This window comes from Pleurodeles waltl, chromosome 11 (assembly GCF_031143425.1).
Source record: "Pleurodeles waltl isolate 20211129_DDA chromosome 11, aPleWal1.hap1.20221129, whole genome shotgun sequence".
Taxonomy (NCBI): Eukaryota; Metazoa; Chordata; class Amphibia; order Caudata; family Salamandridae; genus Pleurodeles; species Pleurodeles waltl.
This window is the reverse complement of record NC_090450.1, coordinates 255,458,592-255,483,744: the sequence shown is the minus strand read 5'-3', so window position 1 is coordinate 255,483,744 and position 25,153 is coordinate 255,458,592.

The window sequence follows — 25,153 nt, the reverse complement described above, 5'->3', positions numbered from 1 at the left end:
TTCAAAAGAGACTTTACTTTGAAGTAGGCCTACTTCAAAGGAGAAATTGGGTATAAGAAGGGCACCCAAAACCACAGACATTAGAACACTTCTCGAAACCAAGAGGAACCTCTGCCTGGAGAAGAGCTGAAGAGCTGCCCTGCCTGTGACTGTGCTTTGAGGAGATAGTCTGCAGTTGCTGCTTCTGCCAGAGTAGGAGGGCAAAGACTGGGCTTTGTGTGCCTTCCATCTTGTGAAGATCTCCAAGGGCTTGATCTAGAGCTTGCCTCCTGTTGTTTGAAGTCTCAGGGACAGCAAAGACTTCTCTCTGCTAGCACCTGGAGTCTCTGGAGAGACTCCTACTCTGCCCTGTGATGCCCATCCAATTCCTGGGAACCTGAAAGGAGAAGCTGGCAGCCTAAGAGGAAGAAATCCACGCACAAAACACTGAGCGGGGAAAAGATCGACGCAACTCCGATTGGCGGCTGAAAAATCGACGCACTGCCGGCTGTGAGGCTGAAAATCGACGCTCGCCTGCAATGCGACCGAAGAATCGACGCACGGAGCTGGAGAAACGACGCGCAGCATCGCTGACGGAGGCTGGGGAGATCGCAACCCGCGCTGTGTGGTTTTTGGATCATCGTGCGGCTGTTTCTCTGGGCATGTAAAAACAATGCAGGGCCTACCCGGACCTGAGAGTGCTGACCGGATCAACGCATCGCTCTCCTGCGGAGAGAAGAAAAGACGCACCTTGATCTGGCAAAAGGAAAAACAACGCAAGGTCCCGCTCGTCAGTGGAATCGATGCATCGCAAGCCCTTTTTGACGCACACTCACCCTTGAGGGTTAGTTTTGACGCACCCAAGGTACATTTTTACGCTAACAGTGTTAGTGTGTGTTTAAAACTACATGAAGACTCTTTTTAATTGATAACTTGAATTAGTATTGTGGATTTTTGTTGTTTTGGTCTTGTTTTGTTTAGATAAATATTCTCTATTTTTCTAAACCTGTGTTGTGTCATTTTGTAGTGATTTCATTAAGTTACTGTGTGTGTTGGTACAAATACTTTACACCTAGCACTCTGAAGTTAAGCTTACTGCTCGTGCCAAGCTACCAAGGGGATAAGCAGGGGTTAGCTGAGGGTGATTCTCTTTTACCCTGACTAGAGTGAGGGTCGTTGCTTGGACAGGGGGTAACCTGACTGCCAACCAAAGACCCCATTTCTAACAGCTCTAAAGTCCAGTTACTTTTTTGGGTCAAGCATTTCTGACGTGTTTGCATGTATCTGGGCTTTTAACCACGCCCACTGCACGCCCATCACTATCACTCATTCTTGGGCTTGCCTTTCAAAAATCCTTTGTTTTTGTTGGTAACTGCTTTACGTTTGTCCCTCCTTAGGGCGGTTTTGTTACTTCCTTGGCTATCGACCCTGTTACATGGATAATTGCACTTTTGCCGATAATTTTGACTGTGAGCAAACTTCTTTTTCCTTTAGTCTCACTCTTTGCGTTCACAGCGGCACTTTGAATCGGCTTGCTTATGTCAACTGTTTTACTTTTTATTTTCAGTTTGTGTGGCAAGAAAAGTCCAGTTAGGAATTTACAATGCTAATAGCTCTAACTTGAGCAAATGCGAGACCTTTTGCATTGCAAATGCTTGTTATTTCTAGGAGTAATCAATATTCTAGGCTGAAAAAGCTGGGAGTCCCCTTCCTCCTTGAACAGCTATATCATTGTATCTTTCTGCGCTACTGGTATCAGTAGGGACAGGATGTCATGGTAAGACAAATTGGAGCCACCTACCTTTTGGGACCAACACAGCATTGTGGTTTGTAGGCAGGGCACATACACTGAAGGTTATTCAGAGGGCAGTGTTTAACTTCAACTGGGCCCAGATTTAATGAGTTTTATGATGACACTCATGCCCTGCAATGCAATGGGACTCTAAGCAACATCAATAGGGTTTTCAACATTACGTGCAAAAGCTGTGGGCCTCAGGGGTTGACCATCTGTGAAGGGTTAGGTGCAGGTTATGGGCATCTGCCTGTCCCCATGGCCACCTGCTCTCCACACAGCCAAGGACATGCAAGCACTGCTTGCTTTCATAGAAGTTGTAGTGTACCATATTTAAAACAAATGCTGGAAAAAACTTGTTGAAGAAAAGGTAATGTTTCTTTTATTCATAAAGCCATGCAGTTATGGTCATGAAATAAAGCCTAAAAATCCCTGAAACTGCCCAGTGATCGTTAGTTACACAAACTCTATCTTCCGTCGCTGCAATGAAAACCATGAATCAACCACCGATTCACTGCTTATGACATTACAATATTTCCACCACTGAACATAAATAGACAACCTATTGTTAACGCTGAGTTTTACTAATGAATATTCATTTATTCTGGGTGTTGAATTTGCATAGAAAATGAATTAACTTAAAAAGAAATAATGCACGCATTTGAAGTTGCGCCTACTTGTGTACGTATAAATGGCTCAATCATGTAAAATGTTGAGCTTATGTTTGATTAATGTAGCAGTTATGCATTATGTATTAGCTTTATTAATCGTAGGCCTTAACTTAGCGAGTTATTGGACCTAGTTGCACGGCCTCATGTCAAGCTGCATTTCTTAGGCGACCTATAAAATGGCTCCTTAGAGAATTAAATTGTGATTTTCCACTGTACTGACCAAATGCTCGTAGCTGAAATTCTTTCTCATGAGAACTGCTTGCTAGAGTATGTTGTACTAGTTAGGGATACAATGTATAACTTAGTGTGTGTAAAGATGACCTTCTCAAGAAAAGACAATGGATGCACTGACTGGAGAATACGCCGAAACACTATTGATACCTGACAAGCCCAACGATCGGAAAAGGAGAAAAGGGGCCAATCATTGACATGTGAACTGTGTAATAGTAAATTCATAGATTTGGGGTTTTACTTTTATTGGACTAAATGCAAACATGCAATTCTTTGACCAATGATGATGTGGTAAGTAGTTTTGAGAAATCCAACTTAGCCAGTCTGCACCAAGAGGAAAGAGGCCATTCCGCAATAGTCTTCTTAACTGTCTTGAACGTTTAGTTATTATTCCGAACTGCATGAAGAGACTTTGCTTTTCCTGAACTTTAATGCTGAATTCTGATTTTTTGGTGACCCAACTGATGTCTAATTGGCAAAGAATGTCACAGCTTGCTGAACCATACTGAGCAAGGTATAAGATGATGTTCCTGATTGTTATGTCTATTTGCTTTTTCCACTAGGTGCCAACCACTACTTTTGATAGAGCCATAGTTAGATGTTTTTCCAGTTATTTGTGCTATTAATTTGTACTGTATCCTTAGAATGTGTAGCGACTCAAGCTTTGATCAGATTGCGATTCTTTATGTGCTTTGGTCAGTCAGTATTCTTTGTGTATGCTTATCATTTGATATTGTGACTTTAGCATGTTAATATAGGGAAATAAACATTCTTACTTTAAGGTGTGGTTATTCATGGCCGCGAGGTCATGGTATGTGGAAATTACTGACTCCTATTGATTATTGACGTAATTGTTATTATTATTGATTTGTATTGGTACAGGGTTCCATGGTGGGAACTACTCGCGGTCATTTATAAGTTCACTCAATAAGGTCTGAAGCGCTAACACTAATATTGAGCAATACAATCATCATTTCCAAGCTAATTAGCCCAAAAGAAACAAGTGAGATATATAATTATATATGGGTAACAGTGAATAAATGGGATGTTTTTCACTGATTAGTTCTGAATAAGATCAAATAGATAACAAGAGTGATGGCAGAGTTGTTTATGATGCACTGAGAACCAAAGGTTAAAAACATTTCTGTTATTCACTTTTGAGCCATTTATATTTGTATGCAATATATGGTAACCAAAATCATGTTCACTTGCTTTTAGCTGCTATGCTGAAGCAGAGGAGTAATATAAGCCAAACATAACATCACCTCTCCTCCTTGTTCAAAATGTGAAAAAAGAAATACTGGGTTGCTTCCATCCACAGACACCTACCTCTTTCCCTATCTCCTCCTCCCCTCACAAAGCTGTGCTTTCTGCTTTCCAGTGGACCAGAGAGATAGCAGTTCTTTAACAAGCTCCCCGAAGAGCCATGTCAGTGCAGTCTTCTATTCCTTGATAATGAAGTATTAGTTGGAAACAATTTTTGTTACTTGCCACTGATTTAGAATCTGGTATTCACACTAATGGTTCTCAGTGAGAACGAAACATAAAATAAAAAAATACATAATTTACATGTGCTTTATAATTCTGGTTTGTCTTCTTGAGGTTGTGGTGACACTGACAACCCACTCAGCATTTGGCCTGATGGTTTATGATGATGATGTTGCCAGAATCCCTAGATTCAACAGTGTACACAGTCACATGGTATGAAATATAAATATATATATTACACAATGGAGGTAGCCGATGTGTGGGTATGGTGCTTCCATAGGAATAGAATAATTTGTTTCATTAATAACGTTAGTGCTGTTTCGCAAATCTTCAGGAACCTTTCCAAAAATGTGCACCCACTTCAGCTCCTTCCTGGAAAGTTTTGGTGATCTGCGACGAGTAGGTCAAAAAAAGAGGGGCCCAAAACCAGTCATTTCCCATGCTAATTCTCATAGGAAATATTTGGAAACAATATAGAACAAAATGTGGAACGGAATCACCCCTAATTTGATGTAAAGTTGAATGTTACTCAGAAAGCATTCTTTTTGTTATTTGGTGTAAATCTGTTTACTTGTTTTCGAGAAATGTGCATTTAAAGATGTACTTGTGGTGGATAGCAAGGAGTTAAGAATATAGGTAAAACTGGACAATAGGTGTCCAGCTAGACTCAGACTGGCCACTTTAAAGTGGACTAGTCAGCCCTGATTGGCAGGCCACAACCTGACCAATAAGTTGTGGCAGCCATTTCAGAACTCAGAGGCATGGGCCCTTATTACAACCCTGGCTGTCGGTGGCAAAGTGGCGGTAATACCACCAACAGACCGGCGGTAACTACCACCACATTATGACCATGGCGGAAAGATCTCCGGAAGACAGCCAATGTACCACACCGACCGCCAGGGCGGAAACAACAGGCACCACGGCGGTAGCCGCCTACAGCCAGGACGAAGTCAAAGTTCTGCCCACAATATTATGACAAGACAATCCGCCAAGTTTTCCGGGGCGGTACCAACGACATCAAAAACCTGGCAGAAACACTGCACAGAAGTGAAAAGGCTCACCATTGGAGACATAGAGAAGAACCCGCCACCATGGAACCAGAACTACAAGTTTTCACGATGATATTCTACGTCATGCTCCACCACGAACACTAATGCTGGCGAAGACGACGACGGTGAGTACAGCCACCTAGCACACAATGGAGGGGGGAGGAAAACGAAATTGACACACTCACTCACCATACACACACCCGACACACACACCATACACACAACCAGCTGCCCAAGAAAACAAGTTATTCCCCGTAAATCGGCTGAATAATGCAAGGACAACAGGAATTGACTAAACTGATTGTAATAAGATCAACACAGTATTAATAATAATCTTACCAATGCAACAGATATGTACCTATGTACAAAAAAGGGACACTGCCCAGTCCTGAGTTAGCGTGGGCCACATGGCCACAGGGCAAAGTCCAAGGCCCCACTTGTTACCTGCATTAATTTGGAGAGAACACTGCAGGGGCATCAGTTGGCAAATAGACAGGCACCTCAGGGGGAGGGGGTCACCTCAGCCGTATGCGGAAACAAGACCACTGGTTCTGGAGGGCACGACATGCCCTGTGGTTGGTCCTGGGGAGTGCAAGGCCACAGTCTCTAAAGTGGGTGACTTGCTCACTGGTTCTGGAGGGGGCGGCATGCCCTGTGCTTGGTCCTGGGGAGTGCAAGGCCACAGTCTCTCAAGTGGGTGACTTGCTCACTGGTTCTGGAGGGGGCAACATGCCTTGTTTTTGGTCCTGGGGAGTGCAAGCCACAGTCTCTTAAGTGGGTGACTTGCCCACTGGTTCTGGAGGGGGCAACATGCCCTGTGCTTGGTCCTGGGGAGTGCAAGGCCACGGTCTCTCAATTGGGTGACTCGCCCACTGGTTCTGGAGGGGGCAACATGCCCTATGCTTTGTTCTGGGGAGTGCAAGGCCACAGCCTCTCAAGTGGCCCACTGGTTCTGGAGGGGATAAGCCGCACAACAGCCCATGGAGGCTGGATCATATTGCATCCGCCGGCGGTGACGGCTGCACTGGTGGTGGTAGTGGGAGGTTCCTGCTCAGCCCCTCACCCACTGATCGCTGCACTGTGGTGTTGGTAGTAGAAGGCACCTGCTCAGCTACTGCACCCTGCGATGGCTGCACTGTGGTGGTGGTAGTGTGAGGCTCCTGCACAGCCCCTGCACCCTGCAATGCCTGCACTGTGATGGTGGTAGTGGGAGGCTTCTGCTCAGCCCCTGCACCCTCTGATGTCTGCACTGTGGTGGTGGTGGTGGGAGGCTCCTGCTCAGCCCCTGCGATGGCTGCACTGTGGTGGTGGTGGTGGTAGTGGGAGGCTCCTGCTCAGCCCCTGCACCCTGCGATGGCTGCACTGTGCTGCTGGTGGTAGTGGGAGGTTCTTGCTCTGCCCCTGCACAATCCAATGGCTTCACTGTGGTGGTGGTGGTGGTAGTGGGAGGCTTCTGCTCAGCCCCTGCACCCTGCGATGGCTGCACTGTGGTGGTGGTGGAGATAGTGGAAGGCTCCTGCTCAACCCCTGCACTTACTGATGGCTGCACACCCACAGTTGGTGGTAGGGACTCTGTGTCAGCTGCTGGTGCAGGCGCCTTCCCCTTCTTGCTTGATGGTGTAGGCTCCTTCCCCTTTCTGCTGGCTGCTGCAGGCTCCTTCCCCTTTCTGCTGGCTGGTGCAGGCTCCTTCCCCTTCTTGCTTGATGGTGCAGGCTCCTTCCCCTTTCTGCTGGCTGGTGGAGGCTCCTTCCCCTTTCTGCTGGCTGGTGCAGGCTCCTTTCCCTTTCCACTGGCTGGTTCAGTCTCCTTCCCCTTCAGTATTTGTGGCCTAGAATCCTTTCCACCACGAGTAGGTGTGGATGGAAGTGAGCCCTTGGACTGTGTGGCTGAAGTGCTTGGCTGGGTTCTTGATACCCTGGCCATACGTGCAGGATGGGGTGGAGGGGGAGGGTCACTGGTGGAGAAGGAAAAGCTTTTTAGGGACATTGGGGTGGGAAGAGGGAGATGTAATGGGAGCGGAGGATGAAGGAGTGGTTGTTGGAGGTGTTTGTGTGCTGGATTTGGGTGCAGGTGCATGGGCTGTATGCTGTTGTGAGGTGGATGGCTGTTGGGTATCTGAGTGCGTGCAATGGTGTACCTTAGCGGGGGGACAGACACAGTGGGAGAGGACACAGAGGACCTGTGCATGGATGTTGTGGAGGTGTCTGCAAGTGAGGTGTGTGTTCTGCTTGGTGTGGTGATGATGCAGGTAGTTGATGATGATGTAGTGCATGCAGGTGTGAGTGTGGACATAACTGGGTGGGAGGTGGAGGAGGAGGAAGGGGGGAGACAGTGGAAATAGTGGATATTGTTGTGTCTGCAACTGGATGGTGTTTGTGTGAGTGCTTGTGGGCTGAAGTGTGGTGCTTGTGGTTGCCTGTGACACTCTTGGGTGTTGTCCTGTGTGCATGTTCATCAGGTTGTGTGCTTAGGATGGGTTGGGGTTGAGGAGAATGGGACTGGGAAGTGGAAATGGAGGGGGGATGGTAGAAACAGGGACAATGGCTGCCGTCAGAGAGGAGGCCAGAGCCTAAAGCAATCTCTGTTGGGCTGCCAATCCAATGTGAATGCCCTCCAGGAATGCATTAGATTGTTGCATCTGGGCTGCCAGCCCCTAGATGGCATTCACAATGGTTGACTGCCCTACAGAGATGGGTCTCGGGACGTCAATAGCCTCCTCATTCAGGGCAGCAGGGCTCACTGGGGCAGGGCCTGAGGTACCTGGGGCGAAGGAGATGCCCACCCTCCTGGGTGAGGGAGCACGGGCAACTCGCTGAGGGGCTGCTGGGAGGCCGGTGCTGGTACGGGGATGGTGGCTGTAGCTGGGGTGGTCACAGAGGTGTCTGCCACCACCAGGGAGCTCCGAGCGGAGGAGATATCAGAGTCTGTATTGTCCCCCCCAGTCTCTGCGGTGGTGCTCCCCTCGCCCTCCCTCCCACTGGTGCCCTCAGCTTCGGAGGACTCTGCCTCCTGGGTCCTGTGGGATGCAACTCCCTTTGTCGCCAGTGCCTCTGCTCCTCTGCCAGATGACGCTAAGGCACATAAGTACAGGATGACAAAACAAGAAAGGGAGGGAGAGAGACAAAGGATACACTGGGTCAATGACTGCACCAACACCACCGTTGGTGTACATAGCACCCTCACACACAGGGAACACGCCTACGCACTATGCATTGCACTACCAGTGATACTGCTAGCCACCAAGGCATGAGAAGGGGCACACACCACCAACTGCAGCGTACCTGGGACCCACACAGTTCTGGCCAGTAGTTGATGCTAACAAGCTAGGTAGCTATAATTTTCCATTCAGACCCCTGGCCACCAGAGGACCTACACTGCTATGTCTGGCCTGGCCTAGGGGGACCCACTCACACACACCCACCACCCAGATACCACCCTACCAGGCGTAAGCTATAATGATAGCCACTGTACTCACCCCCTTGTGGCTGCTGTGCTCCCTCAAGCTCCCATCCAGCTCTGGATAGGCCACTGCCAGTATGCGGGCCATCAGGGGGGTCAGGGTTCGACAGGCACCTCTTCCTCGTTGGGAGGCCATCCCCAGATGGGTCTCTGCGGTCTTCCGTGCCCAGCGTATCAGGTTCTCCCACCGATTGTGACAGTGGGTGCTCCGCCTTCCATAGACCCCCAGGATCCGCACCTCCTTGGCGATATCACACCATATACCCTTCTTTTGATGGGCGCTGACCTGCAGAGGTACTACAGACAGGAGAACATTATTAGACAAATAGTCCAGCCAGTCACACACATGGCCCACCATACCCCTTTCCATCACAATTGGCACATACATAGGCCAGCTTACAACATGTTCACCAACAGATAATCCCCCCTTACACAGTGTCTTCACACACATCTCCATGAATCCATGCCACATGCATCCTGCCCACAGTGTACTCAGCTGTTGGTCTGGAGGCCCATACAGCAGTCCGTACTGGGGTAGGACCCCATCCACCAGTCGCTCCATCTCCTCTGAATTGAAGGCTGGGGCCCTTTCCTCGGTCACACGGGCCATGGTAGGTTCCAGACACAGGTCACAGCAGCACATGCAGTGTAGGTCCTCTCCTATGGAAGGTCAGGTAACAAGTGAAGGTTATGATAGAAAATGGCGGTCATCTCCACAGCGGTGCATACGATCACTGCCGGCGTAGATCACCATTGGCCACTGTAAACCATAGGGCCCAATATTAACCAATGAGGAGTTGCACGGCGGTTCCCGACCGCCTCCCGCCACGGCGCACAACAGCAGCGGAATGACCTCACTTCCACCAGTCCATCCACACAGGACAGGCAGACGCCAATCCGGGGGGAAGGGGCAGCCCTATGGAATAATGCTGCGTCACAGGAGAAATAGGCACATACTGGACAAATCACACTGACCCATTACATGTTCACAGAATGCAAACTACTGTTGTGGCTCCATTGTTCGTGGAGGAAATGCCACCTTAAACCCACATTTGAGTCTAAATAAATACCACAAATGTGGTGAAAGGTGGCACTAGGGGCTAATAAATATGCCCAAAAGTGCTTAAAAACAGAGAGCAAGTACCCCAAGCAGGCTGTTAGCTACTCTTTTGAAACCTAAAACCGATGAAAGATCATTTAACGAGGTATAGAAGAAGCATTGGAGATCTAACCCACATCAAACAACGCAGTAGCTGAGGAGTAAGGACCTTCTGTTAATAAATAAATAAACTAAGCTCAATGACAATGAATAGCAAGTGTGGCACAGAGTAAGGATGAGGAGCGTGTGCTGTTATAACCAGTGGGGTTCAATCATCTACAGCTCATGCATACTGAAATAGGTAGGTGTTACTGCTTCACAGGTGTTTGTAGCAATGTTTTGACTGTTTCAGTTCTGTTTCATAAAAACAAGCTGAAATCTGCGCAGATTTGTATCTGCATTTTTCATAGAGTTGGAAAGTTATTTTTGAAAATTATGGGCTCTAGTCACTAAGGTAAATTTGGTCAATAAACAAAGTTTACAACCAAACTTCGCAAGTGTGGAAAAGTTCACAGTAGTAAAATCCCACCCAAAAGGTGGGAAGTGGGTAGTCCAAGGCATGATTTGCCTTGGAAGTGTGTAAATTCCTGCAATGATGCATTATCAGGGGGATTCCCAGTCTCCCTGAAGTTTGCTGTAACCATCGTTCCCAGATGGAAAGAGGAGTAGATCACCCCAAAATAGGCTGGTGGTACAGTGGAAGAGCTTTGATTTCCCCACAGATAAAAATTATGTGGATTTACATAGGAGGTTACTATACTATGGGGGATAGGAGCCTTCAGGAAGAAGCTCACGATGTAAACCAGCAATATTTTCTTGTGAGGACTAGTTTGTGCTGAAAATGCTTGTGCTGTTTTCATACCTGCAACTTTAAAACCATTTTCCTTGTGAATGAGCCTGTAAAGCAATTTTTATTATAGAAGCAGAGAAACACTTTTTAGGATTAGTAGATAAAGGCTACTGATGCTTACACACTTGTGCATCAAGGCCTACATTTCAGATAGCACTCAGCTGGAATCAATATCGCCATCCGAATTCATGCAGTTCATATCTTCGAAGTTTTCTGAGTGGTGTGCTAAATGTAAAATCATCTGTAAACGGTTGGTAGATACTTGGCTGGTGAGCTCGGCTTTACACTTTGCAGCAATGTGTGCATGTAAAACATATGGTAGAGGTAATAAGTGCAAAAACAGTCTAAATTGTCAGGTTTGCCTCCTTTTCCCTGTTTAAGGCACAAATATAATTAAGCACAAAGTTATCTTCAATACTGTGTATTAACAGTATTTCACAGTAGGTTATTATTATACTTTACAGTACTTCCGCACCCATAATCATCCTGTTATTATTTAGTAAAGAGGGATGGCACCTAATTACTTAAGAGCATTTACTATTTAACAGTTTAAGCCAACTACATAGTTTTGAACCAAAAACATTTGGAGGCAGATTTAAGAGCCCCTAGCGCCTCCTTGCAACACATTAGTGTCATTTTTTACACTAATGCGGCCCAAAGAGGCCAAGATCGCCTTGCTAAATTTACAAGGTGGCGCAATGCATGCATTGGGCCACTCTGGAACCCTCTGTGCTACATTATGCCTGCGCCAGGCATAATGTATGCAAAGATGAGGTTCCCCCATTCAGGGGGCCAAACAAATGACGCAAAGAAATCTAAGAGATTTCCTTGCAACATTTTTTTGGGCACTTATAACACCTGCTCAGAGCAGGTGTTAAAAGGTGGCACAACATTGTTTACAATGGGCCTCAATGGGATTTGCAGGGTTTGCGTAAACATTTTGGATGCTAAACCTGCAAAGCTCCGAAATAGCATCAAAAGGCTAGTTTCCTAACTACCACCATGGTGAGCTGTATCTTATATACAGAGCACACATGGTGGCGTGAGTGGGGCGCAAGAAAAGTGGTGCTGCACTTGGTGGAGCGCCACTTTTCTTAAATCTGACCCTCTGTGTGGTAATTTTATTGCAGGGCACCCACATCAGATCAAGCCAACACAGAAAACAACAAAACATTTCTCTCTAGATGCTGCTTAGACTACAGTTGTTCATATAACCCTGACAAAGGGTAACATTATTTTTCACTGGTGATAACTGTGTTCTAAATTGTCACAGGAAGAATGTAACAAAATAAGCCTTTAGCTTGGCTAATTAGTCAACCTATCTACGGGTGATCGCAAATTCTTCCATATAAAATGACTTTTATTGCAGTAAATGTAAAACACCTATAAACTGGAAGCCTGGATATTAAAACTAATTATGAGGTTTACAGGATCATCAGATATCTTTTCATTTTGAAGATAGAAAATTAGAGTGAAAAGACAGGAAAAAGACTGAATTCATTGGGGAGTAATGATGTAGAAGACACTTATAGTGAACTAGTTCACATATTCCACACACAAAAACAGGAACAAAGGAGGTATGCTGCTGGGAAAGTGTGAGCTGTGCTGTTTGACAGCCTCATTTCTGATCCCCAATGCTGGGTGGTTTCAATTAGCTGGCACAGTTGTTAGAGTCTGAATGACCAAATTAACATAATTAATTTCCATTCTCGTTTCCCTTGACAGGAAAGACAGAGTATGATGATTTGGTTGGTGGACAGAATCGAACCCCTTACACACTGGAACTATACGAAAATGTAAGTGCATGAATGAAATAAAAAGATGCATGTAGGCTGCCTTCTTGAGTTTGTTTGTGATATTAGGCTGTAGATTACAATTGTTTCTGCACACCTAATTGCAAAACAGTTGCCACAAAAAGGCTATTTGAGGTTCTAAATTCCAAACAGTGATTCACAAAATCATGAATAGTGGAAATTTAAAATGACAAAGAACAGCATATTTTCCCTAGGGATAGGATTTTTCGTACAGGCAGGAACATTGGTGTTTTCACTACATGAAGACAGGGATGGCAAATGAAAATGGTGTAAAGGCCAAGATATGTATTGAATCACTGGTCCTCTCAAGGCTTGATTGTGTCAATTTTACACCTAGAATTCATCTTGCCCCTTTAAAAGCAGCCCTCAACGCAATGGTTCCACTAGTATCTGGTGCTAGAAGAGTGGATCACTTTACCCCAATCCTAATCTTTCTATAATGGCACTGCACTGTGGACAGAAGTGTATCCAAAATGGCCTATTTGTTCATATGGCTATGCATGGAAGAGCTACTAACCAACTGGCTCACAAATTAGTAATCCCAGTATGTTCACACTGTCTCTGATGTGCAGAACTACTCCTTCTGGAAAATTCTTCTTTGAAAAAACACAAGGACACTAAGGGAGTGTTCCCAAGATATGAAACTCAATCTTACTCATTATTTAGGCAGACCATTTTCTTCCAAACATAATGGACCATCTCAAAGATTTATTTTTCTACCAACGCTTTTACATATGACCAAATACATACCTGATTTCAATAAATTGTAGAGATGTGTGACATAATGCTAAACTTTCTGGATAAAACTGAGAACCCTGTTGAATGGTTCTAGAGATAACCCAGGCCTATTTTTGGATAATACACGGTTCTTTACTGGCCTATACTCTTCTCACTATGAAAATAAGACTAATTCTAGGCTCAACAATTTGCCATGACTAAAAGAGTGACTCTGCGCCTTATCCAATATGAGCTGTGGTACCAGATTATCGTAGCCTGTCCGATGTAAATATTGATTCCTACAAAAATTTCAGATAGTTATTTATAGAAAATCTACACCCATGAGGAAGATACTTTTCTAAATGACATTCAGGACACACTATTTATGTTGCACATTATTTCTGACTATATAAGATATGCATGCTTTACTTTTTGGCATCCTCGTGTAATAGCACTCACTCCTGTATAGCTGTTTGTGGCACAATGTTCAACTTAATTATGTTCTATAAGTAAACTGTATATCTTTTACCATTTATTCTGTATCTTTTGAATCTCATGCTCCTATGCAAATGGCTCTGCTCCCCTGGTGAGTCTGGTTTGTGATAACGAAACCTGTAATTTAAAAGTAACAATTAAATAGGTATTTATAAACATTTCCTGTGAAGTTTCTCATCCCCTTTACAAACCTATAAACTATTCCATAAAAGGGCAAAGTAAGTTCTAAATAGAATTGAAAAGTTCAGAAAAACCCCGCATTTTTCAGGCTACAGAAAAAAGAGTTTCCCAAGGAATTATTTTTTTTTCCTGAGGAGGAAATAGCCACAGAAAACATCTTAAGTTTAAAAGACATTTGTGCCTGACTTCTTGGTGTGGGTTATCCATACAGTAAAAGATTTGCATAAGCAAACACTGTTCGATAAAAGTCTCTGTAGAAACATATTTCTGTCATGAATTTCCATGACTTACCAAGGATGTGTATGTGAATTAACAAAATAAATAGAACTCAATCTATTACACAGGAAAATATTTATGGGAATAGATGTTTGACATTCTGAAGCACATTAGGAGGGATCCTAGGACAGGACCATTAAAAAGATACTTTTTAAATACAACTGAAGCTGTATCAGGAAGGATTGTGCTGGTGTTGAGCAAAGCTTTTAAGATATTGAACTCCTTAAAGGGCATATGCATTATTTGTAAATTTTCAGAGTTAATGCATGAGCTGCAGACCACACTGCTCAGAAGTAGGAAGCAGTGGTTGACGTTGCCCGTCTCCTAGCTGTGCTGTCTACAGCCCATGCAGTAACTTGGAGTAACATTGTGAACCAAAAAGAAGAGCACTAATGCTAAGTGTAGCTAAGATGTCGTATAATTTTCATTTTTAAAGAAAGGGAAAAGCTCTGTAAAACCAACAAAAATGGGCTCAAAGTTTGCCCTTTCACCAGATCACACAACAGTAAAATCCACATCATGAAGATTCCATCCATTTCTTGTAGTGAAAGACTATTCCAGATCTTAAAGCCTGAGCTATAAGAGGAATCACTTGTAATCTATGCAATATTTGCTTTTGAGGCTTTGGACCGGCCTATATGAATGTCTATGGCACATTTTAAGTATAAATTTCTTAGCAATTATTGCATTGTTTATAATAAGACAAACATATTGATAGTCAGCATAAAACAGGGATTCTAGAACTATTTAATGAACATATGTTTATTTTTTCATTATGGCCAATCACTATATTAAACTAGATTACACTATGTATTTTAAAATATATTTGCAGATGTAAATAATTAATCTACAATACTATAGAAGGTGTAGGTTACAGGTGCTACGGAAATGAGTAGCTATGGACACAAGATGTCACAATCAGGAGATAATGTTTTTATGTTGAATTAATAATTTCTTAATGATGTAATGTTTGATGATTAATTATATTGCATTAAAAAACAAATATAATAGAAATGTTGAAAATTTACAAATGGTTACAATTATTTTTTTTTATAGGAGAAGACAAGGAATAGATATATATTGCACTTAAGCTTCATGGATTTTGTGTCAACACAGAATTTGACTTGGCCATTGGAGGAGCAAGCCAAGAACCAAACACGTTTTTGTACAAATGGTACATTCTATCATTCACTACTAAGCACCACTCTCATAAAATTTAAACATTGGTCCACCTTGAAATGCATTTGAAAAGAAGTACTGTCAACTGCTTCACTATCTTCTCAAATGGATTTTAACACTGGTCACTTTAACCGATAAATAATAATTATAGGAAAGAGTTATGCACACTTTTGTGCTGAATTATACTTAGTACATAAATATAAACATTCTAAAGATATCCAAGTTGGAATTTTCACAACCAACAAGGAATCTTTTAGGAGTTTCTCATTACTCATACAGTTGTATGTTTTCCCTTGTGGAACTCTAGCATGCAAGTCTTACTACATACTGCTTCTAGAAGGTTGATAGGGATGTCACTACACTCCCCTGTGATACCCCATTGCTGACCAAGGCTTCAAAAGCATACTCCACAAAACATAACCCTGCTATTCAACCCTCACACAAATACAGCTAACCACCTTACCTTACTGAGCCCTGGAATGGTTTGGGTTGTCCTTGTGTCCATTGTGAATGAAGCCTAAGCAATATCTCTGCTGCTCAACTCAGTCATTCCCATACCCTGCAACATCCCCTCATGAACCAGTGATGTTTATTTCACATAGACGTCCATGTGTTGATGGGGCTCCTTAATTGCAGTAGTTGTTTATAGGTATGCTAGGACACTGGGAAACCACCTAGGGATATGATTTTTTTTCTCTTAACTGTCCTGACATATGCACTGATGTGTGGACAGTAAATCAGTGCAACTCCTAAATGTATACTGTGGAGAGGAGCTATGAAATCAATGAGCTCAGATGGGAACAGTTTCTTAAAATCTCCAATTGTGCAAATACTGTTCTGCCTCCCCACCACTCCTATTACTATTACTTAGAAAGATTACACTCTGCACTGCTTGGCTAAAGGGGAACTTTGTCAAGAATGAGAAAATGCATTTCTGACAATTTAATCCACAGAAATCATGGCATTGTCTTCTTGCACGATGAAAGCAAAAACCTGATCCATCCTACATCAAAAGACAAGGCTTTATTTGATCTAGAGACATACCCAGGGGTTACTAGAAAGCCAAATTGGATACAGTGGGCAGCGACCTTTGTCCACAATCTCATGGATTTACTAACACGTGTAACATGGGTTGCAACACAGAAAAGCTCTAATAAACATATTATGGTCCCATTGATAGTCAGCCTGCTTAATTGTGAAAGTTACAGTAACTCCTATTACAGCATATATTGCCCTTATGAGTTGTACAATAAGAATCACAAACCTTGCATTTTTCCGGGGGAACATTTTTAAAGATCAAAACTGCCATAATTTACCAGGGCAAAAATAACCAGTAAATAATGGGACTTACATATTTTGATTCTGTAAGCACCAAATTCTGCATGTTAAGCCACATTTTATGGCTATATCATTTAGGTGCCTCATATTGAACCCAATAAATTAAAAAACCTGTGGTGTGGAGATAGATTGGCTGTGACACATATTGCACCCTTTTCCATCCCAGACGCATTCAGTGCTTTTGTGTCTTTTTCCATAAACCAGTTGCCTTCAGATTGCTGATTGGGCATTGTTACAAAGCCCAGCCAGAAAACTTTGGTGGAAAATGGTGTTGGTCATGTGGAATCTGAAGAAAACACTTTATGCATGTTTTTTAACTTGCTAAGATTCTCAGACTCTATTGTCCTAATCCTATAACAATACTCAAGAAAGTAGAGTTTCCTTGAAACTTCTGAAATACAACCTGGGGCAGTTCAACCACAGATTGATAATTATTTTCAGTGCTTTAATTTGGAGGGTACTGCAAGGCTCTGAATACATGTTCTTACTGCAATGATAAGGAGGGAACCAACATTTCTGAGCAGGCGTGAAATGTTGTTTAGAGGAGCACCCAGGAACCTCTGTGGACTATGTGGATAGTCTGTGAAATCGAACACCTGCATTTCAAGTTATCTCTCTCAGACACTTATATTACCATCACTCTAGGGAGCCCAAGAACAGACTGTCCTTCACATTCAAAATATTTTTCACCATGTCCCAACCAATTCTCAGGTGTTTCTTTGTTTATCAGATGTGGGTATTCAGAAACATCATCATATTCTCGTTTTTCCTTGTTTATCCTTGACTACCATCTCAGTTCGTACATATGAGGAGGTACTGGTTGCAAAGAAACTCCTTTTTGGAAGTACTCTATACCTTTACTGTCTCTACAATTGGGCTGCAGAGCTTTAACTTGGTAGCACTTCCAATAAATAGAAGTCAACTGTCTACACATGAGATAGCCTCAAATATTTTTGCTGCTGTTGATTATAAGTAGGCCCTGGCAAACATCCTATTGTTCTGGTGCAATCTTGCATAATTTAAGTAATTTCACACTATGTATTACATGCAAAATTTCCAAAATTATTAATAATAATGCACCAACTGAGATGAAAAACTACACAAGCACACAGGTACTTTGAGAAAGCTTCCTTACGGGAAGCAAGATGCTGCTGTTTGCTTTACTTGTGTTTTTGGACTACTTATTTAGCACCAAATATGTCCTGGTGTCCGCAACAGATGAAAGAAAGAATTGTGTACTAAAACATCAAATCAAATGCTGGTTTTGCATTCATGTAACTACACATAATTTCCGGTAATTATGCAAATACAAATTCTACAAATTTCACAGATTCCTAATTAAGAGAAGAAGGTCCTTTAGGAAAACTGGGTTGAAAAGGGTAGCTTCAGCAATGATGTTGCAACCACTTCCTTTCTGTTACGGCTAAAGACATGACACTTTCATTGCTTGCTTCTTTCCTGTCTCTATTTTTATATAGCAATCTTTGATTTAAATGTTTACAGTAGTACAGAATAACATTTTAGAACTTTCACAAATTTGAAGAAGAAAAGGAGAGCAATAGTATATTATTAAATGGAAATGTAATATACAATCAAAACAAAAACAAGAAAAATCAGAAATTGAAGGAGATGAGGGAAATAAGAGGAGAGTGTCATAAACAAAACAGCAAATAATTTTAGCACTGTGATCACAAGTTTAAACAAAGATAAAGCGACTGAGATATCAATAAAAACTATATTCAATAAAAGAAAAATATTTACATTCATAATTAAATACCTAAACAATATCCATAAGCAACTTGAATAAAGAGGTTATGTATGATTAACAGGACTCTATAAAATGATCCCATATTTGACTGAACTGAACCAAATTATCATAAATATTTTTTTCAAATTTAACCACATCAAACATACCTTCAAGCCAAGATTTAAGGGCCGGTGTAACTGTGGATCTCCAAAAACATAGAATATTAATTTTGCTCATCCGAATGCAGTAGATCACCATTTAAAAAAATGTGGGGACATAGGTGGCAACTCTGAACTGTCATGTAATAATGACAAATGATTTGAAAGAGAAACGTTAAAAAAATTGCTTTTAGGTAATTTTTGGTCTAAGACCAAAATGAGAGGATACAGAAACAATCCCATAATATAGGAACAATGTCATATTCTGATATTCCAAAACGCCAACAAAGAGAATCTAGACTTAACTTAGCTGCATATAACTGAAATGGGGACCAATTAAGGTGCAAATCCCTTAATCTCTTATTGCAATTTTCGAGAATAGTGTTACAGTCATTATCAAAATTCACATTCAAACGTGTAGACCACCATCATTTTAGGTTATGGAGGTTTCTATACAAAATGAGGAGTTAAACCGGATATTGTCCCCTTGAAGAATTTCAAAGTGTGAATATAACATGCGATTAGGGATTGGGGTACTACATCAATATTCTTTGTCATACGTAAAGTGAGTGCTGAATGAAGCTGAGTGTATTCATGGAGGAATGATGACGGTAATTCAAATTTCTGTTGTAATTTGGAGAATTATTTAAGAGACTGAGATGTTATGAACATATCTGATATTCAATAAATTTTGAGCTTGATCCAAAAGGGCCAGTACAGTTTAGAACACTTCAGTTTATTATCTGCATTGCTCTATATTGGAGCTTCATAATAGAGACTGGGTAAGTATTTGTGACTTTATGTGCATTCTACCAAGCTTGTTGTGACAAATAAATGATAGGGTTAGTGGAGTTTGTAGTTTAATTTTTTTTTAGTATAAAAGATTGCTAGATCCAGATCAGATTGAAGAATAGAGTGTTCTATTGTAACCCATAACGGTGTATTCCTATGAGTTGGTAACACATAGATGATGGAATGGGCTAAGTGTTGTACTATCCAATAAAATTCCAAGTGAGGGAGACGCATGCCTCCATTCTCAGACAAAGAATGTAGTTTACAACTACTTAGACGAGGCCTGTCACCGCCCTTACAAAGCCGGAAATCGTGGGTGTTCATATTTTAAAGGTTAATCCATGTATAGAGAGTGGAATCATACTTAAAACCTTATTAAACTTGAGAGTTGTGTTCATTTTTATGATCTATACTCTGCCCCATAAGGATACATTCAAAAGTGTCTAGCGTAGCTTTGGAAATCTCTTTTAGCTTGGTCAATTATTGGATTTAAGTTATCTGCAATCATGTTATTAAGATCACTATTTACAAAGATTCCTAAATATTTTAATTTTGAAAGTAACCATTTGAAAGGGAGTCTATCAATAGTATCTATAGTAGTAACCGGGTTTAATGGTAAGGCTTCACATTTAGACCAGTTGATCTTGTAACCTGAACATTTAAAGAAAATATTTACCTGAGATTAGTGCGTTTGCAGAGGATTTGGGGTGTGAGAGAGTTAAAGGTATATTGTCTGCATAATAAAAGGCTTTAATTTCCTTTGGCGTCAATATTAGATCTTATAGCAATAGCTGAAGGTTCCAATGCCAAGAAAAATAGTAATGGGGAAAGAGGGCAACCTTGTCTGGTGCCATGGTGAATATTAAAATATTATGAAGTGAATCCGCCACACGAAACTGATGCAGTGGGTAAGTATACCACTTGTTAATGTAAGAAAATCCATACCAAAACCTATCTTTTTCCAGAGTACGAAATAAGTATCCCCATTTAACTCTATAAAAAGATTTTTTGGCATCAAGTGAAGGAAGAACACTCTCTTCCACACAATTTTGTAGCTGCCATAATATGTGAGAAATGGTACGAAGGTGGATGATCGACCAGTTCCAAAACCAACTTGAGAGGGGTGTTTTAAAGAGGTGATTACTGAACCTAGACAATGCACCAGTATTTTAGCCACAATTTTGACATCAGAGTTTATTAATGAAATTGGTCTATATTTGGACCATTCTGAAGGATCTTTACCTCGTTAAAGGATTACTGTAATCCGAGCTCTTGAAAAGTCAGCCGGTAAGTGTCCTAATTTTAAAGCTTAGTTAAATATTGATACCAATAAAGGAACAATGTGTATTTTATTGATTTTGTAAAATTTAACCAGGAATCCATCTTCCCCCAGTGATTTTCCAGTAGCTAAAGAGTTGGTTGCCCTCAAAACCTCTTCATTGGTAATCTCCCCTTCTAATATTTGTTTCTGTTCCTATGTCAATTTCAGGAGATTAAGACTGGAAAAAATGTATTTTCTTTGGATTAATCCAAGCAATCAATAGATGTGTATAAATTCTCACAGAATGTTTGAAATCTAGAAAGAATCTCTGAAGGGAGCATAAGTGAAGTACCATCGGAATGTCTAATGGTGGGGATTCTTCTTGAGCTTCCATGTTGACATGGTTGATAGGCTGATAATTTCCCAGATTTTTCCCCACATTCATAATGACATTGCCAAATTTGAAACAAACACTTTTCTGCATAAGACACATAGGCCCTCATTCTGACCTTGGCGGTCTTTTCGCAAGACCGCTGAGTTACCGCCGCGGTGAAGACCGCCGACCGCGGCGGTATGCCGCTGTGCACATTCTGACCGCTGGGAGCGTACCGCCGGAAAACCGCCAGCAGCCACACTGGCGGTCGGCGGGAAAGTGGAGACTGGTCAACCTCCACCGCCACGCCAGCAGAACACCGCCCACAGAATTACGACCCACATTTCTGTGTGGCGGTCTTCTGTTGGCGGTCTTCTGTTGGCGGTCACCTCCCCATGGCTCCTGTCACCTCCCGGAGGACCAACGCACAAGGTAAGTTGATCGTCCGTGAGGGGAGGGGGTGGGGGGGTGTTGTGTGATGTGCGCGTGCATGGGGGTGTGCGTGGGAGTGTGTAGAGGGGGTGTGTGAGTGCGTGCATGCGGGCGGGGAGTGCTGCTGTGCCCATGGGCAATGTGTGTAGTTCGGCGGGTGCGCATGTCGGCATGTATGTGTGCGGGTATGTGTCCCCGTTGTGTATGTGTGTGTGTAGGGGGTGTGTATATGTGCATGTAGGGGGTGTGTGCATGTCGGGGTGCGTGTATGTGCATGTCGGGGTGGGGGTGGGGAGGGGGTTCGTAACACCTCTGGGGGATGGCAGGGGGGTGGAGGGTGTGGGGGGAGGACTCGGGGGGGCAGTGGGGGGTGGGGGAGACCCCTATCAGTGCCAGGGAAGGAATTCCCTGGCCCCGATAGTGCCTACCGCCATGGTTCGCATGGCGGTTCCCGACTGCCAGAAACCGCGGCGGTAAGCAGGGTCATGATACCGTTGGCGGTCTTGGGTCGACCGCCGGACCGGAGTGCGCAGACTCCAGCCCGTCGGTCATGACCGCCGTGGCTGTCGGAGTGGAGAAGTGGCGGTCGGTCGCGGCGGGGACCGCCGCGGTCAGAATGCCATTTTTAATACCGCCGGTCTGTTCGCGGTCCGACCGCCGTCTCTCCGCCGACCGCCAAGGTCAGAATGAGGGCCATAATGATTATTAAGATCAAATAGTGCAGGTAGTAATTTTTGCAGACGTTTTGGGGGTTGTGTATGAGAGTAGTTTGAGGAAAGGTGTAAGATAATTTCTAATGCAATTTCTGGAAGCATGTGCACATTTTGTAGCAAGCTCAACATATTTCATTATCATCCCTGTTAATACAGCCTTCCGTGCACCCCAGAGTAAATACGAGGAAACCGAGTGTTCATTCTCAAAAACTCGAAATTGTTCCTTGTATGAACCTATTATTTGTTTTTCTTGTGGAGTTTTAAATGAAGAGAGATTTAGGGGCTCATTATGAACATGGCGGGAAACCCCACTGTGTTCATGCTGGCGGTCTTTTCATAGACTGCCAGCCCCCTTGAGACCGCGCCGGCCGCATAATGGACATTCTGCTGGGCCGGCCGGCGGAAACAGTGTTTCTGCCCGCCAGCCCAGCAGAATGCAGGGCCGGGACATTGATGAAAGCTCTACATGGAGCTGCCGTCAATGCCACTGTGCGGCGGGTGCAGCAGCACCCGTCGCGCAGACCACTGCCTGTAATTCGGGCAGTGACCTGCGCGAGGGGGCACTGCATGGGGGCCCCTGCACTGCCCATGCTAAGTGCATGGGCAGTGCAGAGGCCCCCAGGGGGGCCCGGAGCACCCCTTCTGCCAGCCTTTCTCTGGCAGGGGAACCCACCAGGGAAAGGCTGGAGGAAAAAGGGATCGTCAGGCTGCCTATCGGCAGCAGCCTGGCGGTGGCAGAGGGCTGCCTGTGGCGGCCCTCCCATGTTCAATATATGGCAGTTTAGACTTCAATGCTGGTGGCAGTATTTTCCGCCGCCGTCGGCATGGCGGTCTGAACCGCCGGGTTCATAATGAGCCCCTAAGTCTCCATTGAGTATCTGGATTTCATGAAAGGCCTAGATCAATACTAATGTCAATAAGATTGTGGTCTGATATACTTCAGGTGACAATCTGTGCATTGGTTATCAACTGTATTACAGATGAGGATGTCAGGAAATAATCAATTCTTGTACGGATAGCGTGAGGGCAGGGAGTAAAGGTGTAGTTTCGCTCAGTCGGAATAATTTTCATGTGTCTTGCAGGGAATAGTCATTAATGAAGTCTTTTAATATATCCCTATCCGAATCATGTTGTGGATCCAGTTTACCAGATCCATCAATAAATGGGTCAATTGAAACATTCCAGTCTCTTCCAATCAGTACACGTGTTTCCAAATAGTGTTAATAGTCTGCTGAGTTGGGATATAAAGGTAACTTTAGAGTCTGTATGAGCATATATTGATCCCACTATCAGAACTGAGTTGTGTATTTTGAGTGTAGCAAAAATGTAACAACCTTCATTGTCTACCCAGTTTTGTAATATTTTGTAGGGTAGGTGTTTGTTGAAAAGAAAAGCAACTCCGCATTTTCTTGGTGTCGTGTGTGAATCAGTAGAATGTTTTGTATCAATTCTCGCATAAATAACTTGACCCACCCAGTCACGTCTTGATGTTTCACCTTCTGAAGATATAAGATGTGTTTTTTGTTATAAAGCCAGGTCCGGTTTATTGTGATCAATATATGTTCAGATTTTCTTCTGTTTAATATGTTTTGTTAAACTATGTTTAAGGAGATGATTCTCAATGGTTTTGTTGGGTCTGGGTTGCATGGGGAAAAAGGGATATTATTAACACAGTAAGTAGAAGTAGACTTTATATGGATATACACTAATGTACCATTACTATGAATATAAAATAAGTTTGAAGCAGCAAAACCAATTTTGGAATGATTCAATAGGTAAAGTTTATACTGTGACAAAAATAATTTAAAAAAACACAATAAACAGAAATAAGTCCAACAGCAAGTGTTCAGACTAGGTAGTATAGGCTTCAAAATCGTAGACTTTCAAAACGTTTAAAAAGGGGTAGAGCGCATAAGAGGATACCATGCGAGGGAATTTAAGGCCAGTAGTCATAGAGATGAACAATACTGATATACCGTATAAAATATGTTACACTTACAAAATATTGTGAAAAAAGAATATGTTGATAACTGTAACATTCAAATCTTGTATGTTGATTAGTTATGGACTAATGCCAGCAGTATTGATAAAGAAAAAAAGGAAAAGTGAAGAATAAAAAAAGAAAAAGAAAGGGGAAAGAAAAGGAGGAGGTTATTAAGATGGAGATGAGAAGGTAAGGTGACAATTTATTCCCCCTCTTGTACCTATAGTAGGATAAGAGAAGTTAGTGTTATTTGCAAAGCAAATAGAAAAAGAGAAGGAAAACAAAAAGGATGCCTATCAAATACATGGTCAAGTCTTCAATGGTGATCTTGATTTATCTCTTTCTTGTTGCTGGCCTTTTCCGGTTATAAGCTTACTAACAGAAGACCATTTTCGAGGTACAGATTCCTAGCCACCAAGATCCTGTGAATCTGGAGACAAAACGCTAGTTAAGTCCCGATGAATCGGTGGAGAAGTTGATTTGCAGTCCATTCCTGAGTCACCCTCGTCTAGATCATTCAAGAAAGATTTAGAGCATGAGGGTCAAAGTACTCCTTGCTTTGAGCTTGATAAGTTATAAACATAGTTGCTGGTTCTTAGAGTCCATATTTAATATCTGTTTTCTTTAGCCTAGGATGGAGAGTCAGAAATTGTTTCCTCTTGAGATTGTTAGGAGCGGAAAAGTCAGCAGTGATGATGAACTGTGTGCCCTTTAATTGCACGGACCATGTTTTCTTGCAGACATTATGATATGATGCACTTGCTGATGGTGAAGGCAACACACCAGGATGTGAAGAGGCTGAGAAGTGAGCGTTGAGTTATTAAGAACATACATGATGTGACAGTTCAAATTCAAGTATTGGGGGAAAAGTTGAAGTTAGGGATCAAATTAATACGGAATTTGCATCACGTCATCCTTCTCCAATTGTCCTGGCAGGCCTATAACTCAAAAGTTATCACTTCTACTGTTTGAATGGAATTGAGTAACTTCACCCCTGAGAGATTGTACTTCTTGAGTAAATGCTGACACAGAATTATTAACCACTGATATTGAGTTATTGATATCTAAAAGCTCC